Genomic DNA, 16,533 nt, shown 5'->3' with positions numbered 1-16,533 from the left:
CTTAACATCATCTTATGTGACCGTTTCTGCTTGTCTCAGATATATACTAGTTATTGCAAATAAGGGAAACCATGGCACCTATGTTTCTTTGGGCCTGGCTCCCTCCCCCATGGTATAACCCCTGTTTTCACTGTATTTGATGTTGATATAATTTGGGGAGTGGAAGGGAAAAAATAAATTGTTTAAATAGGGATACAGGTGGACCCATTGCAACAATGAGATGTGAAAGATGCTATGTCAAAAAACAAACTTTACAATTTATGCAGGAGGGGGGTTGGGAGGAATGTAGTTGTGAAGATGGGAGGGAAAGGATGGTAGGGGAAAAACAAAGGAGGAGGCAACAATGCTTAATAAGAAATATACTGATTACCTTGCTCATGTGATTGTAACCCCTCTGTACAGTATTTTCACAATAAAAACTTATTTTATAAAAAGAAAGGGAAAGGAAAAAAAGAGTTAGAGACTTCAGACTTTTATTAAGGCTGTAGATTACAGGTAAGACTTCAATAGACAAGAAGCAAGTGGAATGTCACCAGAGCAAAGGCAAAGAATCAGGGAAAGAAGAACTCTGCTGATAAGACGTGTATACCCTAAGATGTAGATGAAAGAGTTAAGTAGAAGGAAAAAGAAAAGCAGGTTAGGGGAATGGGAAGAACTGAGGAGAATGAGCTGAGTGCAAGTTCACACTTCATAGGTATCCGGACAGAATGACCAGACTGAGATTTTGCTGATCTAAACCAAAATAGACCACATCACAGAGGCAGGAGACTATGCCCATGGCTCGGTGAAGAGTCTGCCTTCCTCACATAGCATCTTCGGATTCACGCTCAGAGGGACTGACTCTGAGGAACCACAGCTGTCCCCAGCCTACACCAGGACATGCAGGATCCTTCTGTCCTTCTGGGGGTGGGGGTGGGGTTACAATGCAGAACTTACTTATGTTTGAAATTCTGTTGACTTATTGTCCAAGCAGGCAAAAGTTTAGTTACAAAGGAAGAGATGTTTTCAAGTTAGCAGATAGAACACTATGACAAGAGCAGCCATTTGGAAGGTTCAAAGGCTAAGGTAACACATGGGTCTATAGTCAAGGTCTGTCTTCAATTAGGAATTCTCATGGAGAGTGGGGGGACGGCTAGTGTTCGACTTTTGTCTTGTACATGATCTGGGGCCTGAGCCATGTATCTTGGCGCAGTTGTCCTCTACCCATTAACCAGCTGAGGGTTTTTCTAAGCTTTTGACTTGGTAATTACATCCAACTAAAAATTGATTCCTTTCCCCTGGAATCCAAGTCACTTTCTGTGGACAAACTCCCTCCCGTGCAGCCTTCTCAGTTCCAGAACTCTCTTGCCTATACCCATTCAGCAGAGGCAATGCTTTTCACTTAGAGTTAATCTGGCTTAGAGAGGATACAGCTTGATATGCTAGACACAGGCTTAGAGGTCATTCTGATGAGCAAGTTTGTTCCTGGCAGAGGTGGTGCTGCTATGCCTGAACATCAGGTTTGTAAAGACAACACAGTGGAGCAGCCTCCCCAGGTAATGTCACCTTGTGAGCACACACCTGCCCCTCTTGGACTGTATAGATTTGTATGTGCACATGTGTGTACATATGCGTATACACATGGCAGTACATAGCTGGTCATCAAAGGTCTTTTTAAACAAAAATATCCTCCAGACTTTAGAGAACTTCCATTTCCAGCTATTGATTTCAGTGCTGGACAGATAGCAAGTCAGATAAGAAACTAAAAGGAATCCCAGGGTTGCCTTATTGCAAAGCCCTCATGCGATGCAAGTCCCTGTGAAGGACATAACAGCTTACACTTTCTACGTTCTTTCTGTCCATCTATCTAAGGCAGAAAACCCTAGGAATCATGATATTGATGGGCGGATAGTGGTCTTGGCCTTGCTATCAATTGGTTAAATCATATTTATTATTCTATTGAGCATAGGATAAGATCAAGCAGAATTTGGTGGAGGAATCCAGGAATAGTTGACCACAGGCTTCTGGAGAGAAAGAAATGTTCACAAAGGATAATAACTAAGGGGTTTCATCAATGGGTTTAAACCTAAATCTACTGTGCAGAAATTCCAATGTTTTCCAAACACTCATGTCTACTTGCTTTCTAAACTATGTGCAAAATACTACCTGTTAGTTTGCATCTTGCCCAGAGTTGATTTCCATTTTGTAAATTAAAAGGACAAGGAGGGGAAAAAAGTCTCAGTCTCAATCCTGCACTCTTTCTAATGCATTGTACTTTCCCTATAAAAGTGGTGTTAGATGGGTGTGGGAGTTCGTGCAGCTCATCAACAAGGAGGCTGAGGCAGGAGGATTATGAGTTCAAGACCAGGAAAAAAAATGATAGTGTTGGGCTGGGAAGGTGGCTCAGTGGTAGAGCGCTTGCCTTGCATGCATGAGGCCCTGGGTTCGATTCCTCAGCACCACATAAACAAAAAGAAAAAAGCTGGAAGTGACGCTGTGGCTCAAGTGGTAGAGCGCTAGCCTTGAGCTGAAGAGCTGAGGGACAGCGCCCAGGCCCAGAGTTCAGGCCCCACGACTGGACCCACCCCCCCCGGAAAAAAATAGTACCCTGACTTCATTCCATTGGCTGTCCTGTGGGAGCTGCTAGAAAGTGGAGGTTTTAAAAAATATACACATAAAGATATATTTAAATATATTTAATTATATATTAATCAACATCAATTAAATTAATATATTACTTGATAGTAATTAAACATGTTAAATATATTTGTGTATAAATATATATTGAAATAAACATATTTCAATATATTTATTTAAGTTTTCTTTAAGCACAAAGGAGTTGCCATTTAGCAGAGCAGTTTATGAATTCAGTGCCTCTTGATCAAGGTACCCACTTCCCATTCTCACATACCCCTCCTACCCCACCCTTCCCTTATTTTTCTTAATTTGTAGGTTGTTTTAGGTTTTTCCATTTTACAAAACAATTTATGTATACAGCATATCTTGATCTGTGACATCCCTTCAACATCTTCCCCCCTCCTTCCCCTATCCACTCCTTCCCTTGTTTTTCTCAGTTCTGTTGAATACACAATACATTCTTGCCTACATTCTACTCATTTCTGCCATTCATTCTTCTCCTCCTCTCCTATTGACCTCACCCTCACAATACTCATTTCCTAGTACTCATTTTGTTGGGATTTGGCTTAGTCTTTTTAAAGAATTATACTATTCCTGCTCTCCATAGATTTTGTTATACTCCTAAAGGCAATATGGAGGGTCTTCAAAAAACTAAACATAGAACTACCCTATGACCCAGCAATTTCTCTTCTGGGCATTTATCCAATAGAGCACAAACAAGGGTACTCTGAAGCCACCACCACAGCCATGTTTACTACAGCTTATTTACCATAGCCAAGATATGGAATCAGCCCAAATGCCCCTCAATGAAAAATGGATCAAGAAAAGGTGATATATATATATATATATATATATATTCTCATCCATCCAAAAGAATGACATTGAACCATTCATGAGGAAATGGAAAGACTTGGAGAGGATTATGTTAAGTGAAGTAAGCCAGACCCAGAGAAGCACAGAATGCATGTTTTCCCTCATTAGTGGGAACTAGAATGTGCCTATAAATCTAGAAGTAAGCACACTGAGTGGCACACAATCAGTTATAAATGAATTGACTGAAGTATAATAGAGAGTTGATTTAATGCTAAGTGTCTTGGGAAGAACATGAGAGCTTGCCCAACAGCTGCTAAGTACCCAGATACGCTCAGATATCTAAGTATCCAGATATGCTCAGTATACTCTCTAGTCTCTAGTCATCATATATAAGACAAAAAAGCATTCCCAGTGTTTCAAGAACTGTCACTGCATTACAAGGAAAAAGAAAAACAATTCAAAATGACTTTTGGCTGTTTAATAAAACAAAGACTGATCATTTTATGATTAGTATCATCACTAATGAAAGCCTGTGCAAAATCAGCCCTCAGATTTCTTAGTGCCCCAACTATTTAAGGAGAGCTGCAATGGAGCACCCTGACTGATATCCACACACCTTGGTGCGATTAACCTTGGAGACTTCCCAGTTTCCTCAACCAGCATCAGGGCTTTCTGTCTATGACAGTGAAATCTCCAATGCACTTGTGTTTGCACCACACCTACATCCTTTCATGCATTACTGAGAGATGAGTCCATCTTGGGTTGCCCCCATACACTGGTTCAGGATGAGGAAAAAGTCAAGAACCAACCCTGGACTTATTTTGAAGCCAGACATGCAGACACATCTACCATTTCAGCTGGGAGAAGGACCCCAACAGAATATTGTCCACAAAATACATGCTCAGTGAATGTTTGTTCAGTTGATCTTCTGAGTTGAAAGAGTACATTGTGTTTGCAGAGATAAATTTCACACATTCTCATGACTCAAACTTATAGAGAGGGTGTTAGGGATGCAGAATTTAAAAAAAAAAATAGAACAGAGAAAAGGAAATGAGAGAGTGAGATTGAAAAGAGAAGGATTTAACTGTCAACTCTTTCACTTATAGTAACTCATTTAACCCACATTGATTGAATGACTAGTCAGAGGCACACCCAATTCCTGGCTGCTACCATGAGAATTATAGACAATACACTCTAGAAATGTCACACAGGAGTATCTGGAATAATTTCATATAGTATTTTGGAAGAGCAGGCTTGAAATTGGGACTTGTAGCACACACATATGTACACACACTTAAGTTGTTAATCATTTTTCATAAATTCCCATTGTTTCATTTGCTCAACCCTAAAAACTTACTGTTTTATTTTCTCCACTCCCACCCCCTTCCAATAAAATAAAACTAATATCGTAGTGTCATTTGAAAATATATTTATGTTTGTTTTCCCTATAAAAAGAGATAATAATGTTATGTTCCAATAATATTAACTTGCAATGTTATTTGCAAGATTGTAGAGCTTTTAATTTTCTGATTATTTCCACAGTGGGAGTTTCAGCTCAATTTCGATGAAGACACTTCTATCTGTTTCGGTTATTTTTTTATTACAGCTAGAAGCAACAATAATTGCCTTTAGTGTAGGGAAACCTCACAGAGGAGACAATTGCTGTCCCCAAAGAATAAGATCATCTGGGCAGATTTTGATGTACAATTTTTGTAAATTAATTGCAGAGTCTTACAAATATTATATTTACTAAAATGCATTGGCTGCTGTGTTCAAAGAATTCATCATTTTTTGGTTATTCTTTTGAAGACATATATTTCTTGAGAACCACAGAAACAAAAAGTAGGTGGAGCCAAGAAAAGCACTAATAGTTTCTATGCATCTGGTGCACAAAGGAACGAATGTCAGTGGAAAGAACAGACCAAGAGAACGTGGGGGTCAGCATTGGCTCACAAACTTGGTAGATATTTGTTTTTCAATAAGCACTGCAAGCCCACAAAATAACAATTTGTGCCACTTTGAAAGGGTAAATACGTAAAATGGACTGTTACATTGTCCGGCATAAAAGCTAAGGTGCTAAATAATTGGCAACTCTAATGACAAGAATAGTTAAGTTGCACTCTGTCTTTGATTTCTCTAAGGAAAGTTCCAGGCCCAATGATGGGGACAGCAATGAGCTCAGCCTTCAAGTCTCTATGGTTACACTGCCATGAACTGAGCATCCATGTTGCAAAAAAAAATCTCAAAGTTGACTACAGGATTCTGGTTGTTCCTATAAAGATATTACAAGTATTTCTTTGCCTGACAAGTAGTATCTTTTTTAATCATCCTTCTTTCCTTCTTCCTTTTAAGTCACTGCCTTCATTATAAAAGTTGAAAAACAAAGTTTCAAATTACCAGCTTCCTTTGCAGCTAAAGTCTGCCAGGTGACCAAGCTCTGACTTTTAAAATGTATCAAAAATACCTGGTGAGGACTTGTTTTTATTTTATTTAGGATTTGTTTTATTTGTTTATTGGAGTTCTTTCATAGAGAAGACCCCAATCTTGATTTTCTCAAAGTATTTATCTGAGAGGTCAAAAGTAACTGGAGGAGCTGGGAAGGTGGCTCAGTGGTAGAATGTGTGCCTCACATGTATAAGGCCTTAGGTTCACTTCCTCAGCATCACAAAAGCAGAAAAGGCTGGAAGTGGTGCTGTGGCTCAAGTGGTAGAGGCTGGCCTTGAGCTAAAGAGCTGAGGGACAGCACCCAGGGCCAGATTTAAGCCCCATTACCAACCCCCCCCCCCAAAAAAAGTAACTGGAAAGTATGCAGTGTGCAATATTTATGTTTGTGTTATTGCAGTTTAGCGCTGAATCGGATACTCAGCAGATACTAAAAACAGGAAGGAAAGAAGGAAGGAAGGAAGGAAGGAAGGAAGGAAGGAAGGAAGGAAGGAAGGAAGGAAGGAAGGAAGGAAGGAAGGAAGGAGGGAAGGAAGGAGGGAGGGAGGGAGGGAGGGAGGGAAGGAGGGAGGGAGGGAGGGAAGGAAGGAAGAAAGGAAGGAATGAAGGAAGAAAGGAAGGAGGGAGGAAGGGAGGGAGGGAGGGAATGAGGAAGGGAGGGAGGGAGGGAAGGAAGGAAGAAAGGAAGGAGGGAAGGAAGGAAGGAAGGAAGAAAGGAAGGAGGGAAGGAGAGAAGGAAGGAAGGAAGGAAGGAGGGAGGGAGGGACGGAGGGAGGGAGGGAAGGAAGAAAGGAAGGAATGAAGGAAGAAAGGAAGGAGGGAGGGAGGGAGGGAGGGAAGGAGGAAGGGAGGGAGGGAGGGAAGGAAGGAAGGAATGAAGGAAGAAAGGAAGGAGGGAAGGAGAGAAGGAAGGAAGGAAGGAAGGAAGGCAGAAATCAAAGGTAAGAACTAAGAGATGGAAGGAGGAAAATGGAGAGAGAGGGAGGGGATAATCTCAATAGACAAGTATAGTTATGGTCTAGAACTGACCAAAACAAGCCCATCTGTATAGATTGCTACTCATTATTATTCACTTATTGAGTAATCATCATAGTCACGCCACATTCTATTGTGTAGCTTTTCAAGTGAACATATGTTCAAGTGGAACTATGTTCAAGCTCCACAGAAGAACTAGAATGGCACAAGCACAAGTAGGTGCTGGCCCAGTTACTTATGAGATCGAACTAGTCAGGACGTGACAAATGAGCAAAGGAAATTTGAGGGAGCAATAAATAATACATTTTGAAATAAGGGAGTTAATTCCTTCCAACTGCCTTATGTAACCCTGCTTTTATAAACTTACTATGTAAGTAGTCCTTGAAAACATTTTCAGCTTTGGAATAATAAAGAAGTATGCATAGAATGAAAGCCATTCACAAAGACTCTAGATTTGTCCCCAGGTTCATTGGTATTATATGTGAAATGTATTCCTTTGGACAATTTCCTGTGCCTTTGATTACTTGTGATATGTCAGCTGTGGAGAGCTACACATGTGTGCCTGGTGTGTATCAATGTGTTCTTGTGTTTGTGTATGTGTTCAGACATATATGGGCAATGCATATACATTTATATATGCACGTATGACATCCATGGCAGTGTCCTGTTACACATTGCCATGCATGTTGATAGTGTATTCATTCAAATTTCTTCATACTGTTAATAAGAATATGAGACTGATTCATCTGAAAGCTATTTTTCTGAATAGCATGGTGCATGGAGGAGAAAATCCACCCTGTTTCCAAGCATTTGAGATGCTATCTTTTCAGATCTATGCCATTCTCTTATCTACATGAATGTCTTTTGGATGATTTATGGATTTTTATAATATACTGTAGCTTATAAGTAACTTTTTTCAGAACTGCTTTAAAAAACTCATCACTTCTTTCGTTAAGTAGTTAATTAATTTCATTAATGCAAGTAGTTGTATGAACAGGTTTCAACTTAACACATCAGTTTACAGTGAGTATAATGCATGTTGATCAACATCACTCCAGCCATTGTGGCTCCCGTCTCTCCCAACCCAAACCCTCCCTTCAGTTGCCTGATTCCATTTTCATAGATAGACGTTGAATATCATGACTGTATTTTCCCATTCTTCCTCTCCCCATTTGTCTGATGTCCCTCCACTTCATTGTTTGGGAATTTTTTCACCTATAAGTATAACAGTTTCAGACTAATTTGTAAAAGTCCTTGGACAAGTAACTACTGTTTAGTTCTGATGGAGAATTAAATTATGAGAACAATTTTGGAGAAGGTTAATACTAGTTCTGTCCAGTTATAACCACAGCATTTTTCCAAGTTACTCTGATTCTCTCTATCCTTTATTCAAATGCTACAGACGCCTTAAAAAGGTTCATCATATTTCTATTTAAATTTGGGATTGTAGACATTATCAATGTTACAGTTATGGTACTTTTTCTACCTAGGCATTGATGTTCCAATAAGAAAATAAACATTGGGTGGGAGGGAGGGGGGAGGCTGGGAAGGGAGGTGAAGGGTAAACAAAGGAGGAGGCTGCAATGCTTGGCAAGAAATGTATGCATTATCCTGCCCATGTAATTGTAACCCCTCTGTACAGTATGTTCTCAAATAAAATAAAATTAAATTAAAAAAAAAAAAGAAAATAAACATAGGAATCTTTGCTTAGTCCATGCCTTTCTGCAGTCTTTTCTTAGGAATAATGATTCTGTAAGGCTACCATGTGCTACTTTTGACAGAATTATATTTAGTGTGCTAGATATACAGGACATTTTATTAGGAGATTTTTTGTTGTCCACTGAGATAATAAAATGAATTTGATATCTTAGAATATTAATATATTATTTCCACAGATATTTCAATATTGACCAATTTTTGCATTTTTAAATAAACTTTAGATAAAGAGATACAATTTGAACACACACTGCTGAAATTTCTTTTTCTAATTTCTTCCCTAAATAACTATATCAAAGTACAAATAAGTGTATATACTGCAATCTTACCCATTTTTAAAAGGTATAGAAAAAAACAAAGCTTAGAAGGAAATAAAAGTAAGGTTTCTAAATGCTTTTTTTCCCCAAATAATAGAATTGTTGGAGCCTAACAATCTTCTTTTCATCTTTTCTAATTTCTTACCACTCAAATATTTTAAATAATGCAGTGCATTCTTAAGCACCAGAGTACCTCACCTCCAATCCCCAAGAGCTGATCCTGCAGAATTAGACACAAAACATGAGCGTCTCTGTCTTCGTCTCCTTGTTTCAGCTGAACTCTCTTTAAGATTATAAAGTTCTCCTTGCAATTTCTTAGTTTAATTTTCCAAAGGCATTTCATGAGGTTTTGCTTTCAAGAGCTTTTGAGATTTGGTTGCCTTGGCTCGGTTCCTATTTTAATGCAGATAAAATTTTCTTTCTGTCCCTAAAGAGTTCATAGTGCATGGGGAATGTCAGCAATAATTAGACTCAAAGATTAGGAAAAGTCAAAATGAAGGTGTTGTATTGTTGGATAATGGAATCAGCTGTAAGTCTGCAGTACAGAGGCCTTTCCAACTGCCCAAGAGGCACAACAGAACTTCCAGAATGTTCTTCATATTGTCAGTGCCCTGTCATGCTCTGGGTATGTTGCAGGACTCTCTGCTTCAAAACTGAATAATAATAGAAAAGCAGTGTTTGAAAGGACCTGAGCCTTTCAAGCCAGACAGACCAGCATTTGGCATCTGCCTCCAATACTGGCCATCAGAATGTACAGTATGAGGGTGATGTTAAGGCCTGCTGGTCATTCAGTTTTTCAGTCATTCAGTGATTCAGTGAGAGAAGGAGGGATGGGTCCATATGCCTGATTTTCCACAAGTAGTCTTCACTACCTGTGACATTTAGTGAAATCAGCAGCAAAAACTAACCAACCAAGAAACAAGTTAGATATGCCATCTCTGTTAAATCCTAGACACAGTGGAAAGACTGAGTTTTTAAACTTTCTACTTAAGATCTCTTGATTTTTAGCTAGAGGCATGAACACTCCTTGAAGGTAAAACAGCCCAGACTGCAGTGAAACTAGACTTTGAGGTGGACAGACCTTGTCTCAGTTTTAAGTACTGAAAAACAATTCTTGTGGCCATGCTTGAGAAAGTATCAGCTTAGCCTGTTATTCCCTTCTGTGAAGTGGGTACAATCAAACTACCTTATACCCTTTTTACTTTTTGGAGAAGACTAGCAAGAGCAGACAGCGGGTAGAATAATTCACACCTAATAATAAATACCCAGTTTTGAGTATTTAAGATGCGCCAGCCATTGTGTTAAGGATGCTTTCTGCAAATATTCCTCACACAGGACTGGGAAGGAGGTGCCCTCCCCACCCGACTGTATTGGTAAGGGAGCTGAGGTTCAGAATTTTGACTGGACCACCCAACCTCTCCAGATGCTCCAGTCCATGTCTCAAACCTCTTTCACAGAACAGCCAACACAAACTGGGAAATAAAAGCAAGGTACGGGTAGTAAGGAGAGCTGTGTAGAGCACCAGTGGCTCATACCTGTCACCCTAGCTACTCAGGAGTTTGAAATGTGAGGATCATGATTCAAAGACAGATGGGCAAGAAAGTCAGTGAGATTCTTATCTCCAATTAACCACTAGAAAACAGGAAGTGGCACTTTGGCTCAAGTGGTAGAGTGCTAGCCTTGAGCAAAACAGCTCAAGGACAGAGCCCAGGCCCTTAGTTCAAGCTCCAGGACCAGCAAACAAACAAACAAACAAAGATCTGGGCTGGGCACAAGTGGCTCATGCCTGTAATTCTGTCTACTCAGGAGGCTGAGATATGAGCATTGGCGGGGCAGGAAAGTCTGTGAGACTCTTATCTCCAATTAGCCACCAGAAAACTGGAAGTGCCGCTGTGGCTCAAGTGGTAGAGTGGTAGCTGTGAGCCTAAGAGCTCAGGGACAGAGTTCAAGAGTCACAACCGCCAAAAAAAAAAAAGAAGATCTGATTAGAAATTTGCCTTCTGTACCAAATTCCCTTACCTGTTATAAGCTGCTTTTCAGAAGATCGTTTCTACTTGGCTGGAGCCATTCTAAATCATGGGTTAATGGTAGGTGTGTAACCAGATCCCTCTCTCTGTCCCCAGGGGCTGGTACAATCAATGGTAGGAAGCAGTTGGCTTTGGGTTGGCCTTCCCCAGTTCTTGGCCTCTCCAACCCTATGGTGGCTGGATATGAAAACACCTGGAGGAGGGGCGGTCCTGTCTCCTGAATCAAGTCTCCTGAGGACTTTGCAATGTGGGATTTTACAAAAAGTCCTTATAAATGCAAAGGTAAGCTGAAAGTTTCTGTGTTTTTTTTCTGAGATGGTTTGAGATGCCAAAACAGGGAAATGTGTTGACTTGAAGATGGACATTTTTATTTTTAAAATCTAAAAATGAATTTCTCTGCTTCCCATTGCCAAGTGTTTCACAGTAGCTCTGATTGCTGAGACTTTTCCAATATCTGCTGGAAATGTTAGGGACCTCATCAAACTTGTAAGCTGCCTGCTTTGAGGGCAAGTTGTATTCAGAGATACATGTGAAGATGAGAACTACGGAATTTATAGAACCCTCCTGAAAGAGATTTGAATTGGGAAATGGTCAGTCTACTACAAATATGCAAACAGAAACAGGAAGGTAAAGAGTTTGGGGCTGACTCTATTCACCTACATTCAAAACACATACACGTATTTGATCCTCTCTTCTTCCCTCTTTCCTTCTCTTTTTCCCACCTTCCCTCTTTTCTTCCTTCCCTCCTCCCCATTACCTCTCCCTCTTGCTTTCCACCTTCCTTTCCTCCTTTCTTTCGGGAGAAAACAGAAATAACTCAATTCCTTCTTGACAGTGCTGAGAATGGAACCTTGGGCCTTGCATACACATGCCAGGCAACTGCTTTGCCAGCAGAGCCCACATTCATGCATTTGAGTGTGAATGATTTCTGCCTTTTCTCTGCTCCTAGGATATGTTCCATATAGCTTCATCTTGGGCATCGTTTTGTGTTTACTTTTGCTGGAGAGATGGCTTGTTTTCCCATCATTGCTTCTTCCTATCAGAATGTGAACTCTGTCAAGAAGACGTGGAAGTGAATTAGTTCTGTATGCTTCTGCAACTGCCTTACACTCTGACACATGCTATGTTCACACAGTGTATTAAATTTCTCCGAGTTCAAAAGGTGACCTGTTGGGTCCCAGTGGTTTCTGACCATGTCCTTTAAAAACTGTATCCAAACACAGAATGACAAGGGCAAGAGAACTTTTTGAGGATGTGACAAGTGGACCCTTTTAGCCACATTCAACTCTTCTCATTCTTTATTGACCAGCTCTGTTTTATGTGTGTTATTTTTCAAAAGCAATGAGCATGGTGAGTAATGTCTAGATGTCTCTGTCTCCTTCTAGAACTGGCTTAAGCCTTTTGTGAGCAATGAAACCCTGAAAGCACCTTGTCATCTGCAGAAAGCTTGATTTCCTCAGTGTTAAAGTGGGAGGTCTTAATTGTGGCCTTCCCTGCCCCATAGAGACACCAGAATTCTATGACAAGTCGCCATATAAGAATGTTTGAGTTGGTTTTGGTAGAAGGCCTGGTCACCAGCCACATTGACAAGATCAGTTTTGCACTCAGGTGTTTGGTGTCCAATAGAGGTAGGGATGGGAAGGCACAAATGATCAGAGAAAGCTTCCATTGGCCCCCACACACCCTCCAAAAATTCTCTTCCTGCTTTACTGTCAATCAGGATAGTTCAGCCAGTTCCCGATAATTGCACATTTCATAGGATTTCTTAGCTGAGATGCAAGCCTCTGTTTCTGACCCTCTGTATTAACTCTTTAACAACAATAGTTTTGACAAATGCACATGGAGTCGGACATATCACAAAATGCTCCCAGTTAGATTCCAGGTGAATGCTTTCCGAAGGGAGCAGGGCTACCTCCATAGGGAAGCGAGGCAGCTGGAGGTGGCATGCACATCAATGTTCAGGAAAATCCATGCATAGCTTATTGTTCCCACCAAGAAGGCTTTCCTCACCTTATGGCACATCGGTTACCCATAGGCAACACTGATACATTTCCTTTGTATTTTATCACATAAAGAGAACATCAGGCTAGGAAAAATGTTTGATAAGTGGTAAGCTCTCAAAGTCATTAGAAGAAGGATTAAAGTTTGACCAACCAATTTCATTAGAACTTGAAGACAGGGACATTATAAACACGATTACTTGCTTTTGTTATCTCTAAGTGTTTGTACAAAGGGGTTTCAGATCAACATGTCCATTTATGAATACAGTGCATCCTGATCAATGTTATCCCTCCGGTCATTCTCTCCCAGTAACCTCCTCTTCCGATGAGGGAGCCATAATCAGGCCAAAGACGGGATGAGATTCAGTTATTACAAGGCCCAAAGTCAAACATAATTAAAAGCAAGACTTGTAATTTTAAAGCTGGTGTTTTAAAGCAGGCATCACACCCGCTAAGATCCTTTTGTTCACTTACATGACTCCACTCACTAATTTATTGACTTCCCTCCTCTTCATGGATCTGAATTACCCTCAGTCACACCAGAAATGTGTCAGTGAGACCCAACTTCAATGGTTATCTTAACCCAGGGATCCTGAATAAAGGTAGATAACCACTTTTTCCCCTTGTACAAAAATAAAATACAGAAGTGTGTTCATTTATGAATCCATGTCACAAACATCAAAAGTCAGGACAGAAAATATCCTCTAGACAGTTGAGAGTTAAGTTTCTATTTTGGGGAAAGTCAATCTCCTCAGTTCAAAGAAAAACATATTCAAAAAAGGGACTAATGCGCGCAGTACAGGCAGATACCCTCAAAAACGAAACGCTGATCTATGAGTGAATAAACGAGAACCATATGGTTTTTCCTCTTTAATTGACATATGGGCTCTACAAAATAGAGAAAAACACACTTGGCAAGATGCAGCTCAAATTTTATTCAAACCACAAAACTTTAAAAATATCTTAACATGTCTAATGAACCCAAAATGTGTCCTGTTCACCCAAATTAATCTAATGCCATTTCAGTAAACATTTATTTGATTGCCCTACTATGTGCCAGGCACATACACACATACTTACACATACATGAGAGACAGACAGAGAAAGAGACAGAGACTGAGAAACAGACAGGAGACAGAGAGAGGAAGTAGATAGAAGCAAATGCAGGATACAATACAACTCACTGGTAGATATTGGTGGAAAATTCTAGGAGGTCTCTGAAGGGTCTTAATTTTGACCCCTTGGTTGAGGGTTCATCTGAGAAAGGTACTCAGAGAAGGTGATAGTTGCATCAGAACTTTATAGAAAACTCAGAGCTTTGCAACCAAGAAGGAGGGAGAGAGAACACTTCAGGTCAAGTGATCAACAGAGACAAAGGCCCCAAAGACACAAGAGGTCATAAATCCAGATGACAGCAGCCCAAGAAGCCACTGTGAGGCAAGAGGATGTGGCCAGGAGAGGAGAGAAGCGTGCTGGGCTGAGCAACATCATTCAGGGAATCTCCAATAATGGGAGAACCCTGAGAAATAAAAACAACTTTCTCATTACAAAGTAACATACACTCATAACATTTTTCTGAGCATTACCTCAGTCTTTTCCTCCCAGCCAAACTTGACTAAAGAGGAAGGAAACATCAACTTTCTCCATCACATTCTAGAACTTTCTACATGGAAATCAAGAGTGTGTACACACTCCATACATATACTTCCAAGTATAAATCTTATCACACTTAGTATTGTTCGGAATGTTTTAAGTAGAGGTGGGAGCCTTATCTGAGGCAGATTTAAGAAAGACCCTACCACTTTACACGACAGCAAGCAAACCTGAACCAGCCTTGGCTGCCACCCACATGACAGGGCAGGAAGGTCCGGTTCTTCTCAGCCCATCCCCGGATGCCTTTGAGATTTTTCTCAGGCTCAGAGTTTTATGGGATGCTTCTTACTCGTTTTTTTTTTTTCCTGCTGTGCTATTTACTTCCATTCATAGAGTAGCTTTAGTTCAATAAATGATGTGTTTGCCATCAGAACAATTTGATTCTCGTTCTAATTATAGCAACAAGCTGCTTCCCCTAAGCATATTATGTGTGTTTCATTATTTTAAATTGTTATCTTCCATATTAATTACAGAAACAGTTGATCTTTTCTGATAAGCAAGCAGCTGCAAACTCCCTTTTTATGTCTCATTGTAATAGGTGAGGCGTCAGGTAGAAATCAAATCAAGTCCTAATCCGAGCCATGATGCACTGGCATTGAGGCCGCAATGTGGCTCTCCATTTAGATGACACGTGCTGTGTTCCAGAAGCCTAGGGATGCCTGGCTGGGCCCTCAGGCAAGACACCCCCTCCAGCTAGTTCTCTACCACTGATCTAGGCAGAGAGACAAGTGACACCTTGTTCTTACCATGAAGCTACAGTGGCCGGATGCTAGTGTCCCAGAAAAGCCAGTTTCTGCAGGGAGAGAGTCCCAGAGTTCAAATGAATAGCTCAGATATTCCAGAGTCCCATCAAGAGTGGAGACAGGCAGGGGCCATCCTAGCTCAGAGCCTAGGGCATCAATATGGCCAGACATGTTTCCTGATGAAGATTAGACATATGTCAAGGCTAAACTCAGGGGCAAAGGCTACATAGTTCTGAAGTGATATCCTGCATTTTGTGTCATATCCCAAACCATAAGAGGGAAGCTAAGCCACGGCCTAGCCCCTACTGGTGCATCTTCCTAGTTCGTGTGGATTCTATCCAACATGGAAAGAAAGACAAAAGAATGAAGTGCTGGGAAGGAGATGGAGGGAAAGGTGGAGAGAGGGAGAAAAGAGAAGAGAGAGAGAAAGAAGAATCAAATAAAACTCAAAACTAAAAGAAGCCAGAAAGAAGATTCATGAAATAGAAAATAATAGTTCATAGCCATGAACATTAGACAGTTTTCTCTAATGGTTAGACTTACATTGGAAATTGAGCTCGGAGCATTACAACTGCTAAAATGAAGAGGGAAATATGACCAGTTGTAAGATCCAGAGAGGAAAAACACAAGACAAGCCACTCAGAAGACCTTAAATAGAGAATAAATTGCTCCAAGACCTATTTTTAAGAGGTGTGGGGATGTGGGCATAGACAGTATCCCAGTCCGTGTGTAAAAGGGAAGAATCTCCTCCCTGTACAATAGCAGCTCCCACCCCTCGGCCTTCCTGCAACACCATCACTGTCCTGTTGAACTTTTGGCAGTGATGGAACTATTCTACTTGCGTGGTCCAATCTGGCAGCCACGTGTGGCAACAGAGCATTAAAATTGAAACATGGCCAGAGCAGCAGAGAGCTCAGTTTCTAATTTTATTTCCATTTAACTCATTAAAAAGTAAGTGTAAAGAGCCACACATGGCCAGTGGCTCCTGTGCTGGGTGATAGCACAGTTTGTTTCTCCTCTGCCTGGTGATTCCCTCTCCCACATACCTGGCTTTCCTCTTCTTGCCACACAAAGCCTGACATACAGTGAGACCTGGGTAGGAAGCTGTCTCTAAGTACAGCCCAGGATGCCTGAAACCACAAGAAACTCAGGACCACTCACGCTTGATTCCTATCTTCATCATTCACTGAGAACATTACTTCTCTAGGTCTCAGTTTCCCTGTCTCATCTC

Source organism: Dipodomys spectabilis, unplaced genomic scaffold (assembly GCF_019054845.1).
Source record: "Dipodomys spectabilis isolate Male_0828 unplaced genomic scaffold, ASM1905484v1 ptg000157l, whole genome shotgun sequence".
NCBI lineage: Eukaryota > Metazoa > Chordata > Mammalia > Rodentia > Heteromyidae > Dipodomys > Dipodomys spectabilis.
This window is presented reverse-complemented; position numbering follows the sequence as displayed.